Source organism: Patella vulgata, chromosome 6 (assembly GCF_932274485.2).
Source record: "Patella vulgata chromosome 6, xgPatVulg1.2, whole genome shotgun sequence".
Lineage (NCBI taxonomy): Eukaryota > Metazoa > Mollusca > Gastropoda > Patellidae > Patella > Patella vulgata.
Window position 1 is genome coordinate 70,219,284 of NC_065884.2, and position 26,273 is coordinate 70,245,556.

The window sequence follows — 26,273 nt, forward strand, 5'->3', positions numbered from 1 at the left end:
GCTATGTCCAGCGAAATACGGCATGAGTCTCAACAGAATGTCAATTTATAGCGTCTGGTTATTCCAGTCTATTGCTCATGCTCTCATGGCGTCACCGTTTGACATGAGTTCTTTCTGGTCACTTGTTAGAAATGACGCTGAAATGCATTATGGTCCACGATTCATGTACCAATGGTAAAATGTTTATTTTGTCTTAAATATTGGATATCAGAAGCCTACCTTTTCCCGGTAAGATCACGACATCAATGTTGATTTGAATTGACAAATAATTTGTGTTTTCAACGTGCAAGATTTTGTATGATATTAAGTTAGAGACTTAGCTACTTTAAGTTATTGTTCTGCCAAAAATGCGTGTTATACGAGGAATGGCTAAAAAGTTCTAATACTACCCGTGAAAGTGTTATATGGACTGATATAAGAAATGGGAGCTAGGGATCGATATCACGCTACTTGACTCAATGACAAACCAAGTGATCCGATATGTAAGAAATCAGACCAGCAGTCGAGGGTTTAGCAGCTCTCGTCCAGTACCCCCCCCCCCCTCCCCCTCCCCCGACTCATTCACAGTTTAAGCGGAGGTTTCAAGGGGACAAACAATAATAATAACAAAACCAGCGAGAAAACTCTTCGATACCACATTCTCGGTTCCTACCACTCTGAAACAGATGTTGGAAGCCAATGGCAAGCTGTAACCAATTCTCCCCATTTAACCTAAAGGAGTGGTCTATCTAGTGAATTGTCCCTGTATTCAATCATATGTTGGGGAAACGAAACGACCCATTTTAGCATAAAACTAGTGATTGTATCCCATAAAAACTGTATTCTGTTAACTCTATATTGAATGGACGAAAATGGTTCGATAAGTACATTAATTTAACAAGAGGTAAACTGATTTAAATCCAATTATTATACGCTTACATTGGCGTGTGGATGTATTATGTCATCACCCACGTCTGTCCGTCGGCCCTGCACTGGCCGAGAAAGTTCGTCCAGATTTTCCGACGTGTCAGTGATGCAGGACGGAGGGCCTGACAAGGACAGCTGTCTAGTCGTTCGGATGGGACGAAAAACCGAGGTCCCATGTAGCGCCGCTGCCCGGGCAAAATTTCCCTCGTAGCACACTGTATGGCATATGCCCGTCTTCATTAGCCCAGTTTAGGAGCAGAACAGTAGGACGTTAAACCCCATTTCATTTCATTTCATTTCCCTGTTTCAACAATTGGCTCGTTTATGCGATAGAAGCCAGAGTTTTTAACAGCATTTTGGTCAGGAGAAGCCGACCCCTATCAATTTTCAGCTCTCCTTGTTATTATGTTAAGGGTCTACAGTTTCGTACAAATTATTTAAATTTGCCTTAAATCCAATATGGCGGCCAAACATCCAAAATGGTGTCCAGTCATAGGTTTTTGTGGTCAAGGAATCATTGGTTTATACAGACATCCAAGATGGCCGCCAATGCTGTCCACCGATATAGCAGATTCAGCCATGTCTGATGCTCAATAATAGATAATACAATAAATTTTGATTCAATATCTTGGTTTCCAAAGTATGGTTATCCATTTAGTTAGTTATCATAACTAGCTCAATAAATCACCCCTTAAATCATAAATGACCACTAAATCCAAGATGGCTGCCGTTGAAAGGCTTCGTCTACCGACTGTCGATATACCATGTTTAAGTAACAAAGAAAATGAGGGGGAAGCCGGGAAAGCCTAAAAGTTCATGAAATAAGTTCCGGTAAAACGTCCATTCCATGCATACAGAAAAGCTGTACAAAGGGTTGGTTTCATTCCACATATTATGCACATATTGGAAACATACTTCCTGTCTGGGGAAAGGAAGGTTTTATTTATTGTGTGGACTTTGTGCTTTTAGTGAGGACTTTCAACTATGATGGAGCATTACTAAGGTGAATAGATCACTACTCGTTTCAATTGAAACTTGAACTCCCAGTGAAAGTTTCAGATATTAGCCATAAAATTAAATTTAGCTGGATTAAGTTCATATGACGCTGGCGAAGCTCTATGGATGAACTTACACCATATTGAGACATGAAAGTGTCAAAATCTTATAGAGCAGTCAACAAAGACGAGTTAATAGGGGGTTCAGTTGTGGAAATGCGGACTTTTAAAGTTACCCTACTCCCTATCATTTGATTGATCAACTTTCAAAATTCTACATACTAGTTCATTGTCCATTAGGAAATGCGCGAATTGTAAGCATGAAAGTATTATTTTTGGTATGATCACTTCCTTGTTATTCATGTTCAAGCGACAAATTTATTAAATCACCAAAACTTCCTTATATATACATATTGGCAACATCTCGAGCTTTGATCTTGGCATATTTTTAAATAATAAAATTTATATAAACATCGTTTGATCAGGAACGGAGGATAGAAATAAACTATTTGTGAGTTAAAGGGAAAAATATATTAGACAGGTCCTGTCAGGCAACAATGGCACCGGTTTTAGTCAAAGTTTTTTCAATGGATTTATATACTTTGGAACAAACTATTTCAAATATGCTTGCGGGCCACCCTGAAATTTGCCTTAAATCCAAGATGGCGACCAAAAATCCAAAATGGCTGCCAGAATAGCTAACACGCTATTTCTGAGAGTTGTTATCAACTAGTGATGAGCTTTTTTCAACTGATAGTGACACATTATTATAAAGCAAGATCGCTCAGTCATAAAAAGTTACAAGCAGCACTTAAATCCAACCAAGATGACAGTACAATTACCTTGATAAACCATATACCTATTCCATACCTATATTTTATGCATAATTTATGATGGCTAAGCAGTTTTAATATATTTTATTTTATTATGCTTTTCGGCATTGTGTGCGTGCTATTATGATTTTTGTTTTGTAATTAATGATTTGAATTGAAAAATGCAAGGGCACACATATCAGAATTTATTGTACCCCGCCTTTCGAAGAAAGCAGGGAACTATTGAATTGGGTCCGTCTGTCTGTCTGTCCGTCCGTCCGTCCGTCATACTCTTTGGGATACCAAATTCCCTTTCTAATTGAGCTAGAATGTTCAAACTTGGTGTAGGTGTAACTGTTGGTGGTGAATACCTTGATGGAGTTCGAAAATGAGCATTGTCTGCTTAGGGTAAGCAGAGATAAGCAATTTGATTGGCTGATGCTTTGGGACACGTTAACTTTAGTTCTAACTAAGTGAGAGGGATGAAACTTGGTGTATAGTTTCATTCTATCAATAAAGATTATTTCCTGCCCAGGGTAAGCAGAGCGATAAGCAATTGGATTGACTGAGACTTTGGAAGACAATAACTCTCTTTCTAATGGAGCTAGAATGTTTAAACTTGGGTGTAGTTGTTTATTAGGTCAATGCCTTGATGGAGTTCGAAGATGAACATTTTCGGCTTAGGGTAAACTGAGATAAGCAATTTGATTGGTTAATGCTTTGGGACACGATAACTTAGTTCTAATTAAGTGAGAGTGATGAAATTTGGTGTATAGTTTTATCACACCAATACCTTGACTACGTTCGATAATGAAATCTTCTGCTAAGGGCATCATTATTATTAACTATATATTGACTATTAAAATGGGCCTGTCCGTGTGTCTGTCTCTCTGTCCGTCACACTCTTTGGGACACAATGACTCTCCTTCTAATTGAGGTAGAATGTTTAAACTTGGTGTAGGTGTTTGAAGGTAAGCATTTTGCTGCTTAGGGTAAGCAGAGATGAGCAATTTATTGGTTGATGCTTTGGGACACAATAACTTTAGTTCTAATTAAGTGAGGGTGATGAAACTTGGTGTATAGTTTTATTATTACATCAATACCTTGACTAAGTTCGATAATGATCATTTTCTGCTTAGGCTAAGTGGCGATAAGTAATTTGATTGGTCAATAAATTGGAACATAACAACTCTGTTTTTAATTGAGGTAGAATGTTTAAATTAGATAATTGAACGTCCAAATCCAAAGCTACAAGACTGTCATATATTTGGGAACTTGTCAGACAGCAGCTTGAGTCCAGGAGGGAAAAGATGTAGCAATTGATATCAGCAGACTCGTCCCAGCGAGTCAGGCTGGATGGGGTTTGAGGGAATGACTTTACTGTTATTGTACTTTGCTTGTATCTTTGTATCCGGCTATGATATATAACATGTAAAAACGAACTGTTGCATTGTTATTCCTGGTAAGACAAACGTTTTAACTAACTGAGAAAACAGTAAGAAGTAAATACACAACGTGAAGGGGAAGCAAAGAAAATACTAGATCATCACAAGGCTACATGTACTAAGATAGATATGTAGTAAGAAAAGATTCGTGGGTCATACGTAGGATGTGGCTGCCTGATTTGGTGGCCCGCTCTCCACGTCTGACAGAAGACCCATGGTGCTACAGATTAGATAAAGAGTTGACAGTTCTCGCCATAGAATATGCTGAAAATTTCGATAAATTGCTTTACTCTGAACCGAGATATTAGCGGTTGAATATTTTAGGCTAGCCTCGATCGTCTTTTCTAATACCGACATGATACAAAACAAGGGGTTCATTGTCAAATTTGACACTTCAAGGAAGGGTTGATGAAAACTGCCGCTTGCTGGTTTATCCTATCCATGTTTGCTTTGCTATCGGTTCTTGCATAAGATTTACTGTTTAGCGTATCTTTGCTTTAGTGTGTTACGTTTAATTTGATCGGGAGACGTTTTCGTCGACGTCAACGTCAACCGACAACACTGCAAGAATTGGCCGTGGCACTGCAAAAGGAGTGGGTCAGATTTCCCCAAATCGTGATTGAACGGTTGATTAGGAGCATGCCACGACGAATTGCTGAATGTGTGAGGATTGGTGGAGCAATTACTCATTATTAAGACAAAAATCAAAAACGTTCATTTTCACTTTTGACAGTGTATCTCTTTGTGAGTGAAATGGGGCCGTCAGATAAGCCGCCCATGTAAACTGTTTATGTGCATGTGTAGGCAATTGACCTGTTATTAACATACACTGGTTACCTCTAATAAAAATAGCAGTGCATTTCCGCAGTTCTGTATTGTTTCTGAATATCCCCTACGTTTTGTGAAGAGTATATTATATAGTAAAGATCACATCTTTAATAAACAATAAAGATCACATCTTTAATAGACAATACAGACCACACCCTTAAAAATATAAAGATCACATTTTTAATAAACAATAAAGAGCACATCTTTAATAAATTTAAAATATCACATCTTTGATAAACAATAAAGACCACATTTTTGATAAACAATAAAGATTACGTCTTTAATAAACGATAAAGATCACATTTTTAACAAACGATAAAGATCACGTCTTTAATAAACGATAAAGATCACGTCTTTAATACACAATAAAGACCGTATCTTTAATAAACAATACATTTCACATGAAAAATAGACAATACATTTCACATTAAAAATAAACTATAAAGATCACGTCTTTAATAAAGATCACGTCTTAAAGATCACGTCTTTAATAAACGATAAAGATCACGTCTTTAATAAACGATAAAGATCACGTCTTTAATACACGGACCCCCCTGGAACATCCCATGTGTGACACTCATGCCAGTAACATGAATAGCAAACGGATCTTAGCTATATGGAACAACTGCCATTTTGGCGGCTATGTTCATTTTGACCTTTTTCTTCTTTTTTTTAAACCCACAGGGACCCCCTTATATTTTTCACATCATGTCAAAATATTAATAATTTCATACAAATTTGAAAGAAATTATGGATAATTCAAATTTTAACTGTTTCAATATGGCTGTATGCAATTCATAATGTAAGCAGTTTTTTATGGAAGACCAAAACAGCTCTTTATTCAGTGTTCTTAATTCTTAGTTCTTAATTCATAGTCCTTAATTCTTATTTCTTCATGTGTTGCCGTATTTCGACATTTGTACACCAAAATTAACATTTGTATCTTAAAATCAATATATGTTTTACAAATCAGACATTTGTCATATCAGATTTGTAAAATGTATTTTTGTTTAAAGATACATTCCCGGTACAAACTGGGTGATTTATTGGTATATATGGACTAAAAACATATTCAAACTAATTAATTTGTCATAATTTTGCTTCAAATCCTTTTCAAACATTGTAATTGCGAAGGAATGCCCTGCTATAAAAATTCGATCAAACCAGGTCATGTTTACGTCACGTGACTTACCTCTCTTGGAAGTCAGAGGAGAATTCATTGTATACATAAGACGATGTTGTCTTAATCGCTTACTATTTATTACAAATTTCGAATCCTAATTAAATTCTCGGATTATCCACTATCCGCATCTATTTCCGTCATTTTTATCCCAGAAAGTGTTGTACGTCTAACTCTTCATAAAGTTTATCAACTTGTACATCAAGCGCTTAATGTTCGCGTGTGACCTTTGACATCACGCGTGCAGAAATTCCTAATCGTCGGGCTGTCGATTAGGGGAACCCTTACATTTTTGTCCTGTATACGTTCCATGAATGTTTTTCGGGAAATCCAGTATTTGTCTAGTAAGATTGGATATCTCTACTTTCCATATATACCAAAACTGCCATACTTTTATTGGAAATAACCACCCGATAAATACTTTTCTGGGAACCCATCTTTAATTTAATTTTATTTTAATATAAAGATAAAATTTATTTTAATAAATCAATAAAAATTAATCTACATCATTTACATTTCATCATAGACATACAACGAAACACAAATCCCGAACAAATTTCTAAACACAAATCTCCAAATACAAATCTTGCAAAACAGTTCTCCAAAAACATTTCTTCAATAACATTTCCCCCGAAACATTTCTTCAAATTCATCGAACCGCTACTTTAGTGAAATCGCGTGCGTGTTATGCCTCTCCCTCCCTATATATATATATATATTGGTTAATCGGATTTAGCATTAAATAAAATAAATTGAAAGTACAGTAGTCTATTTTCAGAAATTAGGTTTTGTCTGATAGCAACATATTTCTTTGGACAAACGAAAGAGGGCTTTATCATGAATGTGCCAGTAAAATAGCTAATACTCGTATATTCAAAGAGCGATAGACAAATACATTCCGGTGAATACGATAACTTTTAAACACCCCCTTTCCTCACTAAATAGAGTTCAGATGATCCAAATTATATCTGCCATAACTACGTAAACATGAATATGTCAGAAAATATTTTACCATTTTAAAAATGTATTCGGACCTTTATAATGGTAAATACAAATGTGTAAGAAAATAATTTACATTTTGTAGCAAATAATAAACATATTTTCCAGCTGTATATGAACAGGTATCGAGAATTTTTTAATAAGATCGGCTTTTGACTTTAAATATCCACCCCCCACACTTAATAAAGTTTAGAACCGTGGAACTTTGTAAATATAAAAGTATTAAACTCTATTAATTGATTGGTAGGCGGTGGGTGGGGTCTTAAATGTCAAACAACGGGTCATTCCAGTTTTCACACAGAAAAGCCACTGAAAAGAAGTTTCATTTACCTTTTCAGAAATGTAAATTATATTCTGGCACATTTAAATTTACATACCTTGAAAAAGGTATTACAGTTGGGTGGCGCTAAATACTAGTGTGTTTGGGTGTGTGTGTGTGTGTGTGTGTGGGGGGGGGGTATTTAGAAATTAAAATACTGTAGAGGGGTGTCAATCAACTAGACTGATAGTTACTCACGGTAGTGTCGGGTCAGATCTGTCACCCATCTATACCCATTGTTTCATAAATTAAGTACGTTTACCTAAGATAATAATTTAGAGTCGGTCTATTGTTTCTCACTATTCAACCAGCACTAAAGGATTAAATTGGACAATTAAGCCCTGAAGCTGGGGCTATCTACGTCACGTGACAGCTCTCAGTCTCGATTCTCCTTTATTGTATGGTGGCTTAATGTATGCAAGGTTGATTTCCGTCAATTCCGGTTCGATAGATTTCGAGAAATGTATTTAGAAAATGTTATTGAAGAAATGTTTTTGGAGAAATGTTTTTCAAGATTTGAATTTAGAAATTTGTTGTTCCAGATTTAATTTTCGTTGTATGTCTCTGATGAAATGTAGACTAATTTTTGATTTTCTAAAATAAATTTTATGTTTATATTGAAATACAATTAAAACACATTTTACAAATCTGACATAACAAATGTCTGGTTTGTAAAACAAAGATTTAAGTATACAAATGTTAATTTTAGTATACAAATGTCGAAATACGGCAACAATTGAAGAAATAAGAATTAAGGACTATGAATTAAGAAATAAGGATTAGGAACACTGAATAAAGAGCTGTTTTAATTTAAAAATTTATGAATTTATTAATATTTAACCAAGTGCGACCATATTCGACTAGATCTATCTAATATTGCTTCATGTCGGAAAGTCTAATTCGTAAATTTGTTCTTGCTTGTGACTGTATCATGCTCATTGGTGACGAGCATGGTTTGTTGCGATATCCATGGACGATTTCAGTCGTAGTGCGAATCGTGATAGTGGGGAACCTAGCATAGTGGCACCTGACGGTGGCCTAATGAAGGACAGAATGGGTACATGATTTCAACACGATAATGAACAAATTTTGCCAGTGCTCACGAAGTTGCCCGAGTCTGGGAAACTCAACAGGCAGTCATACGATGTCTTTGAACATTTACTTTATTGTATGTCCATCTGGTGTAAATTTCGGGACAGTGTGGCGCCTGCATTACAAATGTCTTACGGCCACTTCTAACAAATTGTTAGGATCACTTCACCTGCCCTGCTATCAAGAAGAATGATCTGTGAAAGCAATGGCAATGTTCCTAATATTTGAAACATCCCATTTACGACCACGACTGCTCAAAAACACCGGGGGATTTTCCGGCATGGTTCCTCCCTTGTCAACGTATAGTCGTTCGGATGTGACGAAAAAGCGAGTTCCCGTCTACACATAAAGGATCAGTTGGCAGTAGGGATTCGATACATGAGTAAACAGTATAGCCGCCGCCCGGATAGAGCACCCCATCCACCCCAGCACTGTATGGCAATAGCCCGTCTTCATTAGCCCAATCATTTTTATTTTATTTTCATTTCTATTGATTTCTTCTTAATGTGTCACCTTGATGTGAAATGAAATATACTATTCAAAAAAAGTAGGGGATATTTGATTTTGGGGGCATAATACTAAAATATGCAAATGACTACGAAAAAAGTCACTATAGAACCTAACAGAAGAAACATTTCCAGTTACATGTGACGCCCAAACGCACCAATAGCTACCGCATGGAATGCAGGTGATGCTTGGGATCATCATGGGGGTCCAACCCAAGATTTGCACGACTCTGACTTTGAATGTTACAGTCATTGTGGCATTGAATTCCAGGGTGGAAACATCAGTTTAATTGTTTTAGTGACCAGAAAACAAATTTTGATATGCGTCGGCTTACCCAAAATGAAAGGTTACGTGCCCTTGGCATGCTACAGATCGGCACAACACAGGCGGTTGTGGCGCGGACGATGAATGTTTCTCAGTCTGTCGTAAGCAGGCTATGGTCCAGATACCGTGATACACAATCTGTACAGGACAGACCACGCTCAGGTCGACCAAGGGCGACAACTCAAGCCCAGGATCGATTTATCCGTACCTTGGCCTTGAGAAATCGTGTCATCACAGCAAATCAGATCAGCGCTCGTCTTCAAACAGACACTGGTGTGAGAGTGAGTGGCCAGACGATTCGGAATCGACTGCATAGGGGTCACCTTCGCGCCCGACGTCCTCGCGTGATCCCTTGTTTGAGAGATCATCACATTCAGGCAAGACGTCGTTGGTGTAGGGATCGTCAACACTGGGATAATCGACGCTGGAGCAATGTGATGTTTTCAGATGAGTCAAGGTTCACTGTTGATTTTTTGGACAGACGTAGGAGGGTGTGGCGTCGTCGAAACGAGCGCTTCCAAGACGTTAACGTCATCAGACATGATCGATTTGGGGGTGGTTCTGTTATGGTGTGGGGAGGCATCACTGTTGCTGGAAGAACGGCTTTACATGTTGTTGCAGGGCGTGTTACAGGCCAGTACTACCGGGACAACATCTTGGCAGTCCATGTTGTGCCGTTCGCACGACGTCATGGCCGCCGTTTCATCTTCCAGGATGACAACGCAAGATGTCACAGGGCCAGGATCGTTACAGGTTACCTCCAACAACAGAACATCACCACATTACCTTGGCCAGCACTGAGTCCCGACCTCTCCCCCATCGAGCATGTCTGGGACATGCTTGGACAGAGGTTACGTCAACGTCAACAACGTCCTGCCAATGTCCAAGAACTTGCTGCTGCGTTGCAACAGGAATGGGACAATCTGGACCAAAATGACCTTAGACGTCTCATTAGGAGTATGCCACGTCGGATCAATGCTTGTTTGGCAAACAGAGGAGGATTTACCCGTTACTGACTTGGTTGTGATGCTGTGGTAACTTTGCTGTTTGACCCCGGGTATCATTTTACCCTTATAATGGTCAGTCTGTGCCTTACTTAGTCTAACGATCATTTGGAATAAATCGATGAATGTGAACTTCATTTCATTTTGTCATTTGTTTCTTCGTCAGTTTCATTAGGTGACTTTAATAACACTTAAAAATCAAATATCCCCTACTTTTTTTGAATAGTATATATAAATATTGTAATAAATATACCATTTATTAATATTAAATGAAATAAGGCAATTGTTAGAGTCTTTGTGAAATGAAATTTAATCCATTCCTGTGACCTGGTAGCGTTTGCGAATAAAAATTATTATTATTACTATGTCAACAGACGGAGCCAATTAAATTCATATGGTGACTGATAGTCGACATCACGGCTTTATTGAATAAATAAATATAAATAATGCTTGTATCAGAATAGAAATTTAGGAACACATTGCTTGATTCTTGATAACGATAAGAAAATAATTGTCGAATGTTTTCAATGTAGTTTATGTTGTGTTATTGTCTTCTGCTCAACCACTGAACGCCACGCCAGGAGTTTAGGTTTGTAGATTTCTAACTTTGTTGTGTTATTGTATTCTGCTCAGTCACTGAACGCCACACTAGGAGTATATAGGTTTGTAGATTTCTAACTTTGTTGAGTTTGTTACCATGTATCACATAAATCCAGGGAATTTAAGCTTTGCTTCCACTGAAATGATATAGCACACAAGAATAAGGAGAGCCGAAGCTTCTTCCTCTTGGAACCGAGTTGTTATTAGATGATTTTAAATCTCCGTCCGTTAGTTTGCTGTATATGGTATAAGAAAGAGAGAGATAGGGAGAGAGAGAGAGAGAAGGGGGCAGAGAGAGAGGGAGAAATAGGATTTAACGTCCACTCGACACAAACTAGGTCATTTCGGGACTAACATATGGTTTAACTTTATATCAATAATTCGTTTGCGCGTAGCGGTCTTTAGCAGTGGGAGGAAACCGGAAGACCCGGAGAATAAATCCACGAGGTTGGACAGGTATAAGAAAGAAAACCTTATGTCATTGACAATTACTGAAGAGAAGATACTTATCCTCTGTTTTCTTTTATAATCTGTTACATTTTTATTTCAGGCAACGATTTCTAGACTCATCCAAAATGGCATTCTCTCAGAGACCGGTGACTGCGAAAATTGGATCTGTTCTTTTGTTGATTTCGTTTATAGCTGCTTTGATTGGAACCATATCGCCATCGTGGTGTAAACTTGATCAACTATATATTGCAATGTGGGGGTTTTGTTCTGGAAACTACGAATTTAGGAATTGTCATTTACTTATCGATGTTCCTAGAACAGGTACAATAATTACATATTTTCATTAAGTGTGGGCATGCTCATTAATCAAAATGTCTGCTTCTAATTTGATCGAGTAAAAAGTGGACATTTTATTATTTTAGATATTTAAATAATACGAAGACGAGAAAAAATGACGTAATTTTGAATTTCGTGAGCTGGTCAAAAACACGTGATTAACAGATGCATTATACAAAGGGGTTAATCTGCCTACCATAATCAACTCTCGGTGTCATCGCATGCTCGAGATTTCCAACGGATTTAAACACGATTGACAGTTAAGGATTTACTGACATAATGGACAATCGAGAACGTTTAGTATCGTAGCAATGATAATCGAGACTCTAGATTTAAAGACGATTAGTGGTTAATGATTTAATTCAAACATGCATGAACGTGACTTTGTTTACTTTGGGAACAATGGTGGCGTTTGCAAATTCTAACTCCGCTATCCTCCAAACTACCCAAACATCGCCCAAAATTTAGTATTTTCACTGAAATTATTCAAAATATTTGCTTTTCATTATCTAGTTTTTACCTATTATAGCGAGAACGGTCAAATCTTTATCCAAATCTTACATAAAGCTGCGACATTACGGTGTTGTTACGTCTTGACTCTCTAATCAGGAGCTTTCACGTTGTGTATAAACTTTTTCCAGTGATGAATTAACTGACTCTGGAACTCTGTTTATGTTAACTATGTTTTTATATCTTTACTAGCAGGATACCCGGCTTCGCTCGGGGGTCATACCTCCGAAACCGGAAGTGGTAGACTAACGCCACCTGGCCTATGTTACTCCCCGGTCCGAGCTACCCCTCTACCCCAAATTTCAGAATCGGGGTAGACCTAGTGTAGCCGCCAACTCCGAACAGACAGACAGACAGACAGATAAACAGACAGACAAACGACAGTCACAAATATTAGTATAGATGACATCCACAATACAATGGTTAAATACAGGAAACTAAAACATCTATGATAGGACGTTATGTTGTTTTGTATAATATCTACAGCCTGAGTTTAACAAGCCTTGAACTCAGACCTAACAGCTGAAACACTACATGTTGTCTCTATCCCGACCTCTAAGCCGAGGCGGCTGTGCGTCCCTCTAGGAACAGCAATGGTGTCCTCCCGAGCAACTCAAATTGATGTCTTCACCCTGGGAACTCCGAACTTAAACCCCACACGTTCGTTATAAAGAAAGTATAGATGCGTTAGCTATTAGGGCGGACAATTACTATTTTTGGGTAAATGTTTCGTATGGGCACCGTTTTAGGTCAACATAATTCTATTTAATTCTACTAATATGTGCACCAGATGCATGGACGATAGTAAACCCCTTCCAGAAATGGGTACCGGGGCAACTGTCAGCGAGTTAGTCTAAGAAAGTAGTAGAATAATGCAAGGTTCTTCATTTACCTAGTTTTCGTCACACATCATGTAGGTAACGAATTTCTATATTAAACAGAACACCTTTCTTAGAACTAAAATAAACCCTATAGTATTAACAAAACATTTTTATACTTTTCTAGAAAAATATTTAATTAGAAAATTTAAAAAATCACGGTTGTATTTTGAATTTTACATAGATTGGGTTAATGCTGCTCTGAGTTTAGTTACAATTGGAGTTGTATTGTTGTTTATATCAACATGTGTAGTTTTTTGTGCTACCAGTAGAGTGGTTGGCGCTGCTTTAGGTATACTAGGAGGTAAGTGTTATAATTTGATTTCATCACATTATCCTGACATTCAGCCGCTATAAACTGAACTAGTTGGTAGCAAGACTTCATATACTTTAGTGATGGTATTCAATAATTTTGTGTATTTGTAGAAATCAAATCAATCGCCAAAATTGTCAAGAAGTAACCAATTTTCTGTACAAAATATTGAACTATTCTAAAATATGTCGTCAATGTATTTCCCAGGGTTACACAACTCATTTAATGAGTTATGGCCAATTGGTTTTGTGTAATGTGCGTCTCGCGTGATACAAGCTTATAGACACGATACTTATATATTATGTTTCTTATATATTATATTCACTAGGAATTAGTGAATCTTTAGACCGTCAAAACGTATGATTTATATGAAAAGTGAAAGTGTTCTATCGTTATTTAGAACCTTGTAGATATACATGGAACTAATATAAACGAATGTAAACTTCAAATGGAGCGGAGCAAAATTTGTTGTTTATATTGATTTTGATTGTACACAGACACAAAACAGTATAAATATCTTTTAGTTAATTAAGAATACTTGCTATATATTTATTTATTTATTGAAAGGATTGATGATTGTTAAAGAATACTTGCTAAATATTTATTTTCTTTATTTAAAGGGTTGATGATTTTTATCTCTGTTGTGCTGTTCTATGTGGAGTTATCTGCCACGCCTCAAAACGAGATTCTCGACTGGGGATTCTTCTTGTCCGGGGTGTCCGGAGGTCTTGGTGTTATAGGTGGATTGCTCTCAATACCCGGTCAATACCAAAAGGCCTACACAGCTTATTAATAAGTATCATATTTCTAATTTGTTGTTATTGCTTGTCTATAAATAATTGATCTACATATTTGATACTGTATTTGCTTGTAAAAGTTGAGAGGGTATTCCTCGAATTGTCGCACAAAAATATAAGTTATTGTTCTACCATAAACGCGTGATATACGAGGAATGGCTGAACAGTTTTATCCTATCTGTGAAAGTGTTATATGGATTGATATAAGAAATGGAAGCTGGGAATCGAAATCACGCTACTTGACTCAGTGACATACCAAGTGATCTGATATGTACGAAATCAAATCAGCAGTCGTGGGGTTAGCAGCTGTCTTTCGGTACCCCCACCCCCCTCCTTTCATTCACAGCTTAACTGGAGGTTTCAAGGGGGCAAACAATAATAATAATAACAGAAACAGCGAGAAAACACTTCGATACCACATTCTCGGCTCCTACAAGTCTGAAACAGATGTTGGAAGCCAATGGCAAGCTGCAACCAATTCTTCTGATTTAACCCAAAGGAGTGGTCTATCAAGTGAATTGTTCCTGTATTCAATCATATGTTGGGGAAACGAAACGAACCATTGACAAAAGAATAGGTTCATAGGTCCAAAGCAATCGGATTAAAACACAGATCCTATTTCGTTTCGTTTTTTTAGTTCAAATTTTCGTTTTATTTGTCTTTACTACACCAGGATTTGGAAGAGTTGTTATATAGAACGCGGTTTGGATGATGTGAGGAATTAGCCAATGAAACTATCTGTAATTACGGCGATTTTTAGGCATGAGGTGCAAGGAACTGTGGGTAAATCTCTAGAAACATCAACCCTTATTGGTTAATCAAATGTCTGATATCACTGCTCAAAAGCCGCTCGTATGACTCGACACGACCACTGGCAACAACTGGTCAGATCTTCATGTAGTAGAAGCCATCGAAAGTATAAAAATAAAACAAAACGAAATATAGATCTGTATTTGAATCAGATTGGGTCCAAAGCTGCCTCCAATAATTCAGCTGTAGTTGAACATCTCCAGAACCCTCCACAACATAGAGTTCAATGGAACTAGGTTCAGAAATGAAAAGAAATGGGGTTTAACGTCCTACTGTGCTACTCCGAACTGGGCTAATGAAGACGGCCATATGCCATACAGTGTGCTATGAGGGAAATTTTGCTCGTACAGCGACACTACAGCCTACTCTTATATCGAATTCCAACTGTCAAGGGATATTTTACGTGCATTCCAATGTCAGGCCCTGCATCACTGACAAGTGGAAACCACGCCGGAAAATTTCGATGAACTTTCTCGGCCAATGCAGGGATCGAACACCCGACCTCCAGGCTATCGAGCCAGCGTCTTACCCACTTAGCCATCGTGATCCCCCCAACTTCTAGTTTTCTTGTTCCGTTAGTCAGATATTCACGGCTAACTAATGGAACAAGAAAACTAGGAAGATCATAGACGCTATACATATCAGAAGATATTCACCTGAACTTAATATGGACTTAAGACTTTACATCTCTTGGGCGTATGATGATGTAATTATGGTGCATAATGTAACTTAACTATGGCGTTTTCCTACAATGGCTGTATTAATATCACCACTTTTTGATTGTTAAGTTCTCGCTATTATAGATTCTCCCACACCTGTTGCCTTATGTTTTGGACTATTTTTGTTTATTAAGTCGGGGATCACGGTGGGAAAGACGCTGGCTCGCTAGCCTAGAGGTCGGGTGTTCGATCCCTGCATTTGCCGAGAAAGTTCATCCAGATTTTCTGGCGTGGTTTCCCCTTGTTAGTGATGCAGGGCGGAGGGCATGAGAAGGACAGCTATCTAGTCGTTCGGGTGGGACGAAAAACCGAGGTCCTGTGTACACATTGGCGTGCATGTAAAAGATCCCTTGGCAGTTGGAATTCGATATAAGTGTAGGCCGTAGCGCCGCTGCCCGGGCAAAATTTCCCTCACAGCACACTGTATGGCGTATGCCCGTCTTCATTAGCCCAGTTTAGGAGCAGAACAGTAGGACGTTAAACCCCACTTCATTTCATTTTGTTTATTAAGTCAGCTCATATTGTGTATTGTCATATTTGTATTTATAAATTTACTTGTATATGGCCTCAATAGCTTTTCCTTATCAGCTACACCATGTTTATGTATTCAGTTTCACCCTTTGAAGGGCCCCTTAACGGGCTTATAACCCGTACTCAGTCTTAATGTTGTTTCAGTAAGCTAATTACCTTGTTGTGCTTGTTATATATCCTTTACCTCTTAGATTATTTTTGTTACTGTTATTTTAATCCATGGTAATGGTTTCACTATGAATTTCGTATATATTGACCTCAAATTTACTAAATGTCATTGAACTGGATAATGATAAGAGGATACTTATCGAAACTTGGTGCTTTGGGAATAAAACTAGTGATTGTATCCCATAAAAACTGTGTTCTGTTAACTATATTTGAGGTTGACCACGCTGTGGAACATTAAAACAGACTAAATGTCCATCATAATACACTAAATGGCGTATGTCCGTTAGTAGCGGACACCCAGAACCTAGTCCCCAACGTACGGCGAGTCTGGGTCAGTTGTACACATATGATGAAAATTTACTGGATAATCAACCACATAGAAATCATACTCCCAGTTACGCATGGGCAATGGAACGTTGTAGCTTAAGTCAAGAAAGAGTTGCGCCCCATCCTGAAATAAATCCAACAATTCGTGCATTATTATAAATAAACACGAATCGTGACGAAGTGACAATTCTTAAATTAATTTCATGGGCGTCGACATCTTATTTTAAGGCTATGACCTCCCTTATTACGGAAAACCTAGGAAATGAAATAGCTGTTCTTAAATTGAAGTGTCTGGCAATAGTACGTGTAGTCGACATGCCAGCCCTGGACATTCCCATGGCTTCAATCCGTTGATTTTCAGTAAGTCTCGGCATCTCTAGCTCGATTCCTTCACACGTCCAACAACAAATTGGGACAGATTGACGTTTCACAGTTCATGTACTGCACATTAAGTTGAAAACATGATTTTAAAGGGCTCACACACAATGCTGCACGTGAAGATTGGGTTTTTTCATGTGCATCTTTTTGCACACGGGCCGATATTTTTTGCGTTTGGGAGCATTGTGTGAAACAATAATTCATAGTATTGCATAATATTATACATTCAAAACCACCTAGTAATAAAATATTTGGGAAAAAAAACTAATGCGTTTTCCATGGCGCTCAGTTTATTTTACTGAATTAAGATATACTGTGCGGATTAGCAGGACGTATTAAAGATTTTCTATTGGGTCTCAATTCACTCTACTACAATAATACTCTCAGATTTTTAAAAATATATTCGCCCCGAATATTTATCTGTCACATATAAAAACAGTCATAAAGATTAATAAATTTTGATACGATATATAGTGGATATGTGTGCCCTTTCCCTGTTCAATTCGAATTATTAATTTAAAAAACAACATAATAACACGCACACTATGCCGAAATCATAATAAAATAAAATATATTAAAACTGTTTAGCCATCATAAATTATGCATAAAATATAAATTGGAATAAGTATGTGGTTTATCAAGGTAATTGTACTGCCATCTTGGATTTAAGTGTAAATAAAGTACCGTTTGTATTTTTTTATGACTGAACGATCTTTCTTTATGACAATAGATCATCAATGGGCAATAACAACTCTCAGAAATAGCGTGTTAGCTATTCTGGCAGCCATTTTGGATTTATGGCCGCCATCATGGATTTAAGGCAAATAGTTTGTTCCAAAGTATATAAATCCACTGAGAAAACTTTTGACTAAAAAACGGTGCTATTGTTGCCTGACAGGACCTGTCTAATATATTTGTCCCTTTAACTCACAAATAGTTTATTTCTATCCTCATTTCCTGATTAAACGATGTTTATATAAATTTTATTATTTGAAAATATGCTCAGATCAAAGCTCCAGATGTTGCCAACATGTATATATAAGGAAGTATTGATGATTTTATGAACTTGTCGCTTGAGCATGAATAACATGGAAGTGGTCATATCAAAAAATAATACTTTGATGCTTACAATATGCGCATTTCCTAATGGACAATGAACTAGTATGTAGAATTTTGAAAGTTGGTCAATTCACCTGAATATTGCGTTCATAATTCAAATGAATGGGAGTAGGGTAACTTTAAAAGTCCGCATTTCCACAACTGAGCCCCCTATTAACTCTTCTTTGTTGACTGCTCTATAAGATTTTGACACTTTCATGTCTCAATATGGTTTAAGTTTATCCATAGAGCGTGCTTCGCTAGCGTCATATAAACTTAATCCAGGTAAATTTAATTTTATGGCTAATATCTGAAACTTTCACTTGGATTTCAAGTTTCAAATGAAACGAGTAGTAATCTACTCACCTAAGTAATGATCCAACATTGTTGAAAGTAAAGTCATCACTAAAAGTCCACACAAAAAATAACCTCCCTTTCCCCGAGGCTGGAAGTAGGTCTTCAATATGTGCATATGTGGAATGAAACCAACGTTTGCATTTAATATGGTGAATGCACTCCCGTTTCTTTGTACAGTTTGTATAATCCAATGATTCCTTGACCACAAAAACCGATGACTGGACACCAAAATTATAACCATATCACAATTAAAACTGGAGTTATATAACAATCTTGGATTTAAGTATTAATAAAGTACCGCTTGTAATTTATTATGACTGAACGATCTTTCTTTATCATAATAGACCACAATCAGTTTTGGCAGCTATTTTGGATTTTTGGCCGCTATCTTCGATCTAAGATAAATTTCAAGGTGGCCCGCAAGCTTATTTGAAACAGCGTGTTCCAAAGTTTATAAATTCATTGAGAATGGTTAGCACGTGCGCGCTGTATCATAACGCCTGTCACTGAGTCAACTGGCGCGGTTTCGAATCCCCGGTTGCACGTGGCAAGGAGTAGGGTCGCCTGCCCACGCTCGTGGGTTTTCTCCGGGTCCCCCGGTTTCCTCCCACTGCTAAAGAACCCTACGCGGAAGCGAATTATTGAAATAAAATTAAACCCTATGTTAGTCCCGAAATGACCTAGTTTGTGTCGAGTATACGTTAAACCCCATTTCTATCTATTATCCACGTTTTCATCTATTTTACAAAATCTGTTAAATCGATATTATTCGTGACGTAGAGTAATCAATAAACGCTTTTACATAGAGGCTTCTTTTGGATATTATGTTGCATTCAGGCCCGTACCGAGCGGGGGTGCCGGGGGTACATTGCACTCCCAGAAAAATAAGGCGCCCCCACAAAAAAAAATAATTTGACAATCTTTCAATTATAAAATAATACACTTGATTATGATCACAGTGATGCTCTTAAGGCACTGATCAGTCGGTCGGTTTTAAGGGCGCCCACACGCCAATGGGTTCGTTTGCCCTGATCCAAACTTTCTTATATGACTTACGTGGAAGCTATGGCGCCCCACCACTCTGCTGCACCCCCAGTTTTAAAATCCTGCATACGGCCCTGGTTAAATTGGACATAGTTTAATAATTTACTAATGCCACATTTCATTTAATTATTATAATTGTCGACTCAATCAAATATGACGTACTGCATAAGGACATGTAAATAGCAAGTCCGCTTCTATATTCGTGTCTACGTATAAGCGAGTATTCAAAATAAGTGTTTAAACCTCCCTAAGTTATGATTACGTCTTGTTTATCCAGTGTATACATGTGTTTCTATTGTTCTTTTGTTACTTATGTTATAGATAATATACTTTACCAACGATTAAAACAACTGTCATCTTGCCATTTAAGAAACCCCAGAGCTGCACAATAACTAGGGTTAGCCATCTGATGAACCCAACTCTTCAAACCACATTTGAAAATAATCCGTGAAAAGCTGTAGACTCTTAACATATTAACAAGGAGAGCTGGAAATTGATAGGGGTCGTCTTATCCTAACCAAAATGCTGCACGTCGATTTTGAAACAAAAACTGCTAACAACTGTGGCCTCTATCGCGTTAAAGAGCCAATTGTTGACAGCAGGGCTGACGGACAGACGTAGGTGGTGACATAATACAGTCAAACGTTAATGTAAGTGTATAATACCTGAATGTAAATCAGTTTACTTCTTGTTAAATTAATGTGCTTATCGATCCATTCTCGTCTATTTTAATGTTCCAAAGTGTAGTCAGCCTCGAAAAAAGTTTAACAGAACACAGTTTTTATTGTAAAAGCACGACGTTTCGACAAGTATCCTCTTATCGTTATCAAGTACAATGAAATTTGGTAAACTTGAGGTCAATATATACGAAATTTCTAGTGAAAATTTCACCGTGGATTAAAATAACAGTAACAAATCTAAAAGGTAACGGATATTTAACAAACACAACAAGCACAACATGAAACAACAATTAGAACGAGTAGGGGTTATTAGAGCCCGTTAAGGGACCCTTCAAAGGGCGAAACTGAATACATAAACATGATGTAGCTGATAAGGAAAAGATAGTGAGGCCATACACCAAGAATAAAATAACATATGCATTTATAAATACAAATATGACAATACACAATATGAGCTGATTAAATAAACAAAATAAGTCCAATAAATAAGATAACGGGTGTGGGAGAATCTATAATAGCGAGAACTTAACAATCAAAAAGTGGTGATGTTAATACAGCCAATGTAAGAAAACACCATATTTAAATTATATTATGCATCATAATTACATCATCATATGCCCTAAAGATATAAGTTCATATTAAGTTCAGGTGAATATCTTCTAATATTTATAGAGTCTATGATCTTCCTAGTTTTCTTGTTCTGTTAGTTAGCCGTGGGTATCTGAAACAAGTTCCATTTATCGCTATGTTGTGGATGGTTCTGGAGATGTTCCACTACGGTTGAATTATCGGTGGCAGCTGTTCCGTGCATCTCATGCCTAAAACTCGCCATAATTACAGACCGTTTCATTGGCCAATTCCTCACATCGTCTAAAACACGTTTTATATAACAACTCTTCCAGATCCTAGTGTAGTAAAACCAAAATTGGAACTATAAAAATCGATCTGTTCTTTTCCCCAACATATGATTGATTACAGAACTAATTCGGGGAGAATTCGTTGCAACTTGTAACTGGAAGCGAGAATGTGGTATTGAGGGGTTTTCTCGATGTTTTTGTTATTATTATTATTGTTTGTCCCCTTGAAACTTCCGGTTAAACTGTTAATGAATGGAGGGTGGGGGGAGGGGACACTGGATAACAGCTGCCAACCCCACGACTGCTGATTTGATTTCGTACATATCAGATCACTTGGTCTGTCACTGAGTCGAGTAGCGTGATATCAATTTCCAGCTTCCATTTCTTATATCAATCCACATAACACTTTCACAGATAGGCTTACAACTTTTAAGCCATTCCTCGTATAACAATAACTAAATTGTTTGTGCGACAATTCGAACTGTAGCGTGATATCGATTCTTAGCCCCCATTTCTTATATCAGTCCATATAACACTTTCACAGATAGGCTTAGAACTTTTCAGCCATTTCTCGTATAACAATAACTAAATTGTTTGTGCGACAATTCGAGGAATATCCTCTCAACTTTCACAAGCAAATACAGTAACAGATATGTAGGTCAATCTTTTATAAACACAATGAGAAATATGATACTTATTAATAAGCTGTTTAGACCTTTTGGTATTGACCGGGTATTGAGAGCAATCCGCCTATAAAACCAAGACCCCCGGACATCCCTGACAAGAAGAAACCCCAGTCGAGAATCTCGTTTTCAGGCTTGGAAGATACATTCACATAGTACAGCACAACAGAGATAAAAATCATCAAACCTTTAAATAAAGAAAATAAATGTATAGCAAGTATTCTTTAACAATCAACCCTTTCAATACAGAAAATAAATATTTAGCAAATATTCTCCATTTGAAGTTTACATTCGTTTATATTAGTTCCATGTGTATCTACAAGGTTCTAAATAACGATAGAACACTTTTCATATAGATCATACGTTTTGGCGGTCTAAAGTTTCACCAATTCTAAGGACAGTGGTTCCTATCTCTTTGCCTTATTTTTTGTTTAGAAACATAATTTACAAGTATCGTGTCTGTAAGCTTGAATCACGCGAGACGCACATTACACAAAACCAATTGGCCATAACTCATTAAATGAGTTGTGTAACCCTGGGAAATAAATAGTTCAATATTTTGTACAGAAAATTGGTTACTTCTTGACAATTTTGGCGATTGATTTGATTTCTACAAATACACAAAATTATTGAATACCATCATTAAAGTATATGAAGTCTTGCTACCAACTAGTTCAGTTTATAACGGCTGAATGTCAGGATAATGTGATGATATCAAATTATAACACTTACCTCCTAGTATACCTAAAACAGCGCCAACCACTCTACTGGTAGCACAAAAAGCTGCACATGTTGATATAAACAAAAATACAACGCCAATTATCACGAAACTCATAGCAGCAGTAAACAAATCTATGTAAAATTCAAAGATACACAATTAACATGATATTTTGCAAAAACTAGGCTAATGAATAACCTTGCATTATTCTACTACTTTCTTAAACTAACTCACTGACAGTTGTGCCGGTACCCATTTCTGGAAGGGGTTTACTATCATCCATCCATCTAGTGCACAGATTAGTAGAATTAAATAGAATAATGTTGACTTAAAACGCATCTATACTTTCTTTATAACGAACGTGCGGGGTTTAAGTTTCTTTAGACATCATACGGAGTTTCTAGGGTGAAGACCTCATTTGGAGGTCCTGCGGAGGACACCATTGCTGTTCCTAGAGGGACGCACAGCCGCCTCGGCTTAGAGGTCGGGATAGAGACAACATGTAGTGTTTCAGCTGTTAGGTCTGAGTTCAAGGCTTGTTAAACTCAGACTGTAGATATTATACAAAAAAACATAACGTCCTATCATAGATGTTGTAGTTTCCTGTATTTAACCATTGTATTGTGGATGTCATCTATACTAATATTTGTGACTGTCGTTTGTCTGTCTGTTTATCTGTCTGTCTGTTCGGGGTTGGCGGCTACGCTAGTTCTGTCCCGATTCTGAAATTTGGGGTATAGGGGTAGCTCGGACCGGGGAGTAACATAGGCCAGGTGGCGTTAGTCTACCACTTCCGGTTTCGGAGGTATGACCCCCGAGCGAAGTCGGGTATCCTGCTAGTAAAGATATAAAAACATAGTTAACATAAACAGAGTTCCAGAGTCAGTTAATTCATCATTGGAAAAAGTTTATACACAACGTGAAAGCTCCTGATTAGAGAGCCAAGACGTAACAACACCGTAGTGTCGCAGCTTTATGTCAGATTTGGATAAAGAGTTGACCGTTCTCGCTATAGTAGGTAAAAACTAGATAATGAAAAGGAAATATTTTGAATAATTTCAGTCCAAATACTTAATTCTGGGCGATGTTTGGGCAGTTTGGAGAATAGCGGAGTTAGGAGTTAGAATTTGCAAACGCGACCGTTGTTCCCAATGTAAACAAAGTCACGTTCATGCATTTTTGAATTAAATCATTAACCACTAATCGTCTTTAAATCTAGAGTCTCGATTATCATTGCTACGATACTAAACAGTCTCGATTATCCATTATGTCATTAAATCCTTAACTGTCAATCGTGTTTAAATCCGTTGAAAATCTCGAGCATGCGATGACAACGAGAGTTGATTATGGTAGGCAGATTAAGCTCTTGTATAATGCATCTTTTAATCACGTGTTTTTGACCAGCTCTCGAAATGTAAATGTGGTGTTTAAATATGTATGTATGTAAAACTTGTTTGAAATGCACTATTAATTAATCTGTTAAAAAATGGTAATGTATCAAGTTTGTGTGTGTGTCAATCCTAAGTTATGGATGAAGGTGTTAAATTACGTCATTTTTTCTCGTCTTCGTATTATTTAAATATCTAAAATAATAAAATGTCCACTTTTTACTCGATCAAATTTGAAGCAGACATTTTGATTAATGAGCATGCCCACACCTAAAGAAAATATGCAATTATTGTACCTGTTCTATGAAGAGCGATAGTTAAATGACAATTCCTAAATTCGTTATTGTTTCCAAAACATGTCCTCCAAATTCCTAGATTTATATTATCAAATTTAGACCACGATGGCGAGATGATTCCAATCGACGCAGCTATTAACGAAATCAACAAAAGAACAGCCCCTAATTTTGCAGTCACCAGTCTTCGAGGAAATGCCATTTTGGACGTGTCTAGAAATTGTTGCCTGAAATAAAAATGTAACAGATAATAAAAGAAAACAGAGCGTAAGTATTAGTTATTTTATCTTCTGTTTAGTAATTGTCAATGACAGCCAGTTTTCTTTCTTATTTCATGGGGTTTGGATGGCCGAATAGTTAGCACGTGCGCGCTGTATCATAAAGCCTGTCATTGAGTCAAATCCCCGTTTGTACGTGGTATTGATGTAATAAAACTATAAACCAAGTTTCATCCTTCTCTCTTAATTAAAACTAAAGTTATCGTGTCCCAAAGCATCAACCAATCAAATTGCTTATCTCTGCTTACCCTAAGCAGAAAATTCTTACCTTCAAACTCGATCAAGGCATTAAACTAAAAACTAATAATAAGTTTAAACATTCTACCTCAATTAGAAGGAGAGTTATTCAGGCCCGTAACTAGGGGGGGGGGGGGGCGCAAAAAGTTTCGCCCCCCCCCCCCCTGTAAAAAAATTATCGACAATAAAAATAATAGATATACATTGTCCGTCAATATTACAGCACCCCCGAGAACACTTCCCGTCGTCCCCCTCGTTGCTCTGAGCTAGTTACGGCCCTGGAGTTATTGTGTCCCAAAATGTGTGACGGCTAGACAGACAGTCCCAAAAAGTGTGACGGCTAGACAGACAGTCCCATTAAGTGTGACGGCTAGGCAGACAGTCCCATTTGAATAGTCAATAGTTAATAATCATAATAATGCAGGACGGAGGGCCCTTGTACAAATTAATATGCGTAGGGGTCTTTAGCAGTGGGAGGAAACTGGAGGACCCGAAGAAAAGCCACAAAGTTGAACAGTTGTCTCAGTGACAGGCCTTATGATACATCACGCACGTGCTAACCATTGAGCCATCGAACACCCTACAGTGGAAGCAAAGCTTAAAGTTCCTGGATTTATGTGATACATGGTAACAAACTCAACAAAGTTAGAAATCTACAAACCTATATACTCCTAGTGTGGCGTTCAGTGACTGAGCAGAATACAATAACACAACAAAGTTAGAAATCTACAAACCTAAACTCCTGGCGTGGCGTTCAGTGGTTGAGCAGAATACAATAACACAACATAAACTACATGGAAAACATTCGACAATTATTCTTTTATCGTTATCAAGAATCAAGCAATGTGTTCCTAAATTTCTAGTTTTATACAAGCATTATTTATATTTATATATTCAGCTTCGACGTGATAAACTCGTAATGTCGACTATCAGTCACCATATGTTGCCGTTGTAACACTACTAGGTCACAGGTATTGATTAAATTTCATTTCAAAAAGACTATATCGATTGCCGTATTACATATAATATTATTAAATAATATTTTTGTTTTATTACAATATTCATGTATTTCATTTCATCAAGGTATGAACTACAAATGAAATGAAATGGGGTTTAACGTCCTACTGTTTTGCTCCGAACTGGGCTAAGGAAGACGGGCATACGCCATACAGTGTGCCATGAGGGGAATTTTGCCCGGACAGCGGCACTACGGCGTACTCTTATATCGAATTCCAACTTTCAAGGGATCTTTTACGTGCACGTCAATGTGTACACGGGACCTCGGTTTTTCGTCTCATCCGAATGACTAGACAACTGTCCTTGTCAGGCCCTCCGTCCTGCATCACCGACAATACTTTCTCGGCCAATGCAGGGATCGAACACCCGACCTCCACCTAGCGAGCCAGCGTCTT

General features: G+C 37.4%; 1 long non-coding RNA gene across 1 annotated transcript; it reads right to left on the bottom strand.

Moving 5' to 3' along the window:
- Positions 1 to 20,811: 20,811 nt before the first annotated feature.
- Positions 20,812 to 25,812, bottom strand: LOC126824560 (uncharacterized). The gene is made up of 4 exons (XR_007681557.2): positions 25,596 to 25,812; positions 24,350 to 24,573; positions 22,680 to 22,799; positions 20,812 to 22,134 (listed from the first exon to the last, which is right to left on the bottom strand). It is a non-coding gene; the product is annotated as an uncharacterized LOC126824560 (long non-coding RNA).
- Between the last annotated feature and the right edge of the window lie 461 nt (positions 25,813 to 26,273).